The sequence below is a fragment of the Grammomys surdaster genome, unplaced genomic scaffold (assembly GCF_004785775.1).
Source record: "Grammomys surdaster isolate TR1022 unplaced genomic scaffold, NIH_TR_1.0 373, whole genome shotgun sequence".
NCBI classification, from domain to species: Eukaryota; Metazoa; Chordata; class Mammalia; order Rodentia; family Muridae; genus Grammomys; species Grammomys surdaster.
Window position 1 is genome coordinate 2,304,430 of NW_021604792.1, and position 6,107 is coordinate 2,310,536.

Genomic DNA, 6,107 nt, shown 5'->3' on the forward strand with positions numbered 1-6,107 from the left:
AGGAGGAGGAGGAGGAGGAGGAGGAGGAGGAGGAGGAGGAGGAGGAGAGTAACACTTTCATGCAAAGCAGCATGGAGTGCAGCCATACTGAGATAAAACTTTGTCTTGGAAACAGAGCTGGGAAATGAATCCTTTTCCCTAAAGTGAGGAAGTTAGTAAGTCAGCAGTGGAACAGGGAGAAGAAGCCTTGTCTGTGAGTGTACACGTGCAAATCCGTTGAGTAAATAACTACACCAAGGTGGGATTGAGTGGCAGGTGAATTGAAAAAAGGGAAGGATTCTGCACTTCAGATTGTGTACCGAATAAGGTTTAGGCATCAGTTTTATCTGGAAACTATATCTTATTAGTTCAACAGATACTTATGGAACAAAATCTGTGAGCACTGATGACACATATGATAGTGAATAAAATATAACTAAACTTACATAATTTTAAAACTTTATAAAATAAATAAAATATACATTATGATTGTATGACAAAAGAGAACTCGGGGACTTTTAAAAGCCACCTTCTCTTCCTCAGGCTCTTTTCCATTTTTGTCCCTGCAGTTCTTTCAGACAGGAAAACTTATCGATCAGAGTTTTTGACTATGGAATGACAATCCCATTCCTCACCATCCAGTGAAGGGTCCAAATTGGAATCCAGTTCAGAGGGAGACTCCAAGGCCTGACACTATTGCTGAGGCTATGGAGTGCTCACAAAAAGAGACCTACCAGGCCTGCCCTTGGAAAGACCCAACAAACAGCTGAAAGAGTCAGATGCAGTTGTTTACACCAAACCAATTGACAGAAGCTGGTGACCCCTGTGGTTGAATTAGGGAGAAGCTGGGAGAAGATGAGGAGTTGGGCAGCCCTATAGGAGGACTAGTAGTCTCAACTAATCTGGACTCCCGTGATCTCTCAGACACTGAGCCACCAACCAGGCAGCATACACCAGCTCATATGAGGCCCACAGCACATATACAGTGGAGGACTGCTGGGTCTGAACTCAGTCAGAGAAGATGCACCTAACTCTCAAGAGACTGGAGGTCCCAGGGGTTAGGGAGGTCTGATGGAGTCGGGGGCGGGGGGAGGGTGTAGGACTGGAGACATTCTCATGGAGATGGGGGTAGGAAGTCTGGGATGAACAATGAGAGGGTGGACTAAGAGGGGGATAAAATCTGGACTGTAAAAAAAAGATTAAATGAAATAAAAAAATATCCACTTCATGTGGTTCACTTCTTTAAAGAGTGGTTATAGAAATTTTTTATATGTTAAATACTTTATTAGCTACAACTATCAATGTGATGCTGGTGCATATGAGTTATGCTTTACAATGTGACTGCAATATAAGCACCCACCACAGTGTGATTCTTTGTCACATAGGTCTACGTAAAGCACAATCTACTTAAATATATACTGGATATAGTTTTCTTAGGTGAAAGAGATGGCCAGTGTATTGGTTGTGGTTATCCCAGTTAAGGTAAAAATTTCTACTGATACTCTAGATATTTCTATGATGCTGATTTTATATTTATTATTTTCTACTTCTTGCTCAGTGGACTCTTTTGACACTTTGATAACTTTAAAAAACATAGAGGATTTCTTAAATGCTATTTTGTTCTTCCTCTGGATACTAGAAAAAAAATGATTTTTTTCCCACACAGTTCTCAGAAGCAAACAGCACAAGCCCTAGCCATTGGTAACTTGGGTTTCTAGACTGCAGAAACCCAAAACAATCACTATACACCCTAAAGTATGGAGTGTCAGGGGTTTTGTTACAGTATCTCTCAGCAACTGGTATATACATGCTTGTGGGAACATCCGTGAGAGTGAATTAGGAATAAACAGGAAAAATGCAACTAACAAAAGATGTCAAAGTTTATTGTTTAAACATTAGATCAAGTTTCAATATTAACTGGAAAACTTGGCTCAGTTTATTGAACAGTAGCGATGTGCTGGAATTGTTGGCTGTAGAAACAAATATGTCATGTGTAAATGACACAGTATAAATGTGGTCATGAGTTCAATACTTGGTCTCCATCTGGAAACTTTAGGAAGTGGTGCTCTTTGGAAAAAAAATAAGCCACTGGTTCTGTTGGTTGTTTTTTGTTTGTTTGTTTGTTTGGTTGGTTGGCTTGGTTTGCTTTGCTTTGTTTGTTGTGAGTTTTTTCTGCTTCCACATTCCTTCCTTTTATTTCTTCCCTGTCTTCAGTGGTAGAGTGTCCTCCATCACATGTTCTCACCACCATGATGTGAGGCTAAATGAGAGTAGGATGACCTCTGAACCCATGGGCCATAGCAAATGTGTCCTGGTTTATGCGGTATTCTTGATTTCTATTTTGTCAGAGCTGTGGAAAACCAACTACTCCAGGAGGTATTAAGCAAGTGAACTGGAATTCTAACACAATGAATTAATAACTTCAAACAGAAAATTAAAAATAAAAGAATAAAGTATGTATCATTTTTTATTATCCATGTCTGTTATACACTATTAGAAGACCTTTACATTTCTATATTGTTATTTTGCCTGATTTTTTTTCCATAGGTAAAATTGCCAAGTATCAAAGATACTTTGTTGAGGAGAATATCACTTACCGCTATCCCTGTGAATTAAATCACTCGGTTAACGAAGATGTGTTGTATATATGACCATACCTACATATACTACCACCTATATGCCAGCATGAATAGCCAGTCCTTCAATACTCTTTGCTATAGATGTCACTAAAAAGTTGTATGGTGGCATCAGAAAACTTTTATAACTGCACATTCTTAGGAAACGCTTCTGGACAAAATATTTGTTCCAGTAACTTGGTCAATATTCAAAAATTTGCAGACACACTTTATTTGTGTGTGGGAGAAGGTGTGACTGAAGTTTCAACTGCCAATTATAACAGTGAGATTATTCTATTTTTACATAATTGCTTCTACATTTTAATAAGATAGGTTCCAGAATAGCATAGCATTAATTAGGTCAGGCTATAGAAGACAAAATGAGAACACTGTTTTTGTTTACTTGATATATATATATATGTATATATATATATATATATATACACATACACACATATATATATATGCATATGCATATACATAAATTAGAGACCTACCTCCCCTTTCCAATTTCCTCTTTTGGAAATTTCCTCTTCTGGAATTTTCTATATTATGTTTTTAAACATACAAAGTGTTTTATTAAAATGGTTGTAATCATGTCCCTGATGTACTCTCTTTAATCTCTTCTACAAGATAAACTTTAAAGCATTCTAAAACATTGAACTTCTTTTGTTAATTACTTACTTTAACCAGACATTGTTAGCACACGCCTTCAATCCCAACACTCGGGAAGCAGAGGCAGGTGGATTTCTGTGAGTATGAGGCCAGCCTTCTCTACAAAGCTAGGGCAGTTACACAGAGAAACTCTGTCTTGAAAAACAAAACATAACAGTTAATTTACCTTGAGAATAAGTCTCAAAGTGTAGCCCAGGCTTGCCCAAAGCTCACACTATACCCAGACTGGCTGCAACCTTGCAGTAATCATCCAGCTTAATGTATTTTTGTTAGGGTTACAGGTATAAATCATCTTTCCCTGGAGAACAATGATGGTATCTTCATATTCGACATCACACTGACTAATAAAGACTACGTGTCAGCCACTGATTAAATCCTCCATCTTTTGTTACAACGGTTTTTGTGCCATTTTAAAGAGTAGCAGCACTACTATGCTTCTTCCCATTTTCTTCTTTGGAAGCAGAGATTAAGCGCTCATATACTCAAAGGGTACATATGCTGTCAATTGTGGAAAGTGATGGGAGTGCTCAGGGAGAGGTGAAGAATAAAAAAACACCTAAGCATTTAAGTTTGCACATCGGAATAATCTTCAGCTCCCAGGGAGCCTAGAAGAGCAACAAGAGCAGCATGTGCAGGAAAAGTGAACTGACTCCCACAGTTATCACATCATTAGACACAAATGTCCAGTCTTCAACAACAACAACAACAACAACAACAACAACAACAACAACAGCAGCAGCAGCAGCAGGAGCAGCAGCAACAGCAACAGCAGCAGCAACAGCAACAGCAGCAGGAGCATCACAAGTGATACAGAGAGAAAGAGAGAATGTTTGGCATTTTAAAGGCAAAAAGTATGTAGTCAAACACTGTCCCTAAGCAGAGCTGATTAAGTATCTTTCAGGTTAATACTTTAACAACAATCTCAGAGATGTTGAGTGAGAGAGAGAGAGAGAGAGAGAGAGAGAGAGAGAGAGAGAGAGAGGAGGGAGGGGGAGGAGGAGGAGGAGGAGGAGGAGGAGGAGGAGGAGGAGGAGGAGAAACAAGAACAAGAAGAACAAGAAGAACTGAAAGAGTCTGGAGAGGGAGAGTAAACAAAATGGAAGTGTCAATAACGAGAAAAAACTATAAGGGGTCAAAACCATAGCCTATTAAAAATCGAAAGTGTGTATTTGATTATAATAGTCCTATGGAAATGACAAAGCCTTAAGAGTTGAAATGAAAAGAAAACAATAAAAGTGCTTTCATAATATAGAGCCTTATAGCGTTTTTAAACCATGATGTTAAGGAGTCATGAAAACTCATAATGCTTTTCAAAGAATAACAATCGTAGAAGTAAATGGTTTCCAAAGTTATATTTCAATGTTTGAGTGAATAAAATTCAGATATTTTTCCCTTCAGCTATGTCTTTTTTTGCATACCATCTTACGATTAACGTTCATTTTAAAACTGTTTTCCTACTTTTATTGTGTTGCAAAGGTATATAACAAAATGAACAGGATCGAGTCTTCCTCACAAACCTGGGTCATTTCTCAAGGCGATCAAAAGATGGCGCTGCCGTGCAGCTCAACACCTTCCTTAATACTCAATCGTTTTCCACAGTTTAACTCCAGGGCTAAGATGGCGGTAATGCAAGTCACCAGCTAGAATGCAGGTGCGGAAGATAGGATGAAGTGCTCCAAATCGGTAACACTTCATCTCAGAGCAGAGCCCAATGGTAATTAGACTTACAGAGCTGACAGTTGCGGAGTGGCAAGGAGATCTGCAGTCTCTTTTCACTGTTGTGTGTAGATATTTCTGAGGATGCGTGTTAAACATTCATAATGAACTTACAGGTTAAGGAAGATATGGCAGGAAAACAATCTTTGAGGAAACACATTCCTTTATGAAATGATTGAGAAAATCAGTACTTGACACTTAATATCTTAATAATTTAGTGATTTCATCTCAGAATAAAGACAAAACCACCATGATCTCAAATGTATCAAATTATCTTTGTCACTAAATGAAGGGCTTTTGGCTAATGTTATAATATTACAGAAACCATACTTTTCCACTCTAATTTATTAATTACAAATTAAAATCATGTATATACTTTGTCACCTGTGATATATGTACATGACACGGTTAAAAAGGAAATAGTTTCACTTTTGTTTTTTGTCTTGGTTGGGTAGCATGCATGTATTTGTACAACTGCGCAATGTGCATTGCAGTGTGTGTCCTTGTGCCTGCAGAAACAGCACACCAGAATCAGCCTCGATTGTTCACTGTTTTGTTGAGATCGTCTCTCACAGAACCTGAAACTAATCAATTTAACTAGAAAGGCTCAACAACAAACTCTGGGGAGATCTACCTCCCAAGGCTGAGGTCACAGGCACCCCACGCCCTGATTTTACACTTCTGGTGTGGACCTGGATTCAGGCCCTCGTGCCTGCTCACAAAACACTGTCTATCCTGCCATCTTCCTGGCCTCTTAATAAAACGGTTTTCTGAGGCATTTAATAAAATAATGTCAACACAGTATTTCCCATTATATCTTCCATATTATTTGTCTGAATACCTTGGCTATTCTATTTTGATGTTTATGCTGAAAGAGCTCTTAACTGTTTCAGAAGACTTTCACAGTTCCTCATCTGTACACACGTGTCCGTTTTTATCTTTTCAGTTAGGTTGAATCATAGCTTCGGGTAGAATTAGCAACTGTCATTTACATTCGTGTTATAAGAACATTATTTACCGTTGAATCATCGAACGTATTAAGACTGTATTAAACTACTTAATTCATGTGCGTATGTTGTAAGGAATGAGTCTCCACTGTCTTCTCCCTATCACAAGTGTTCA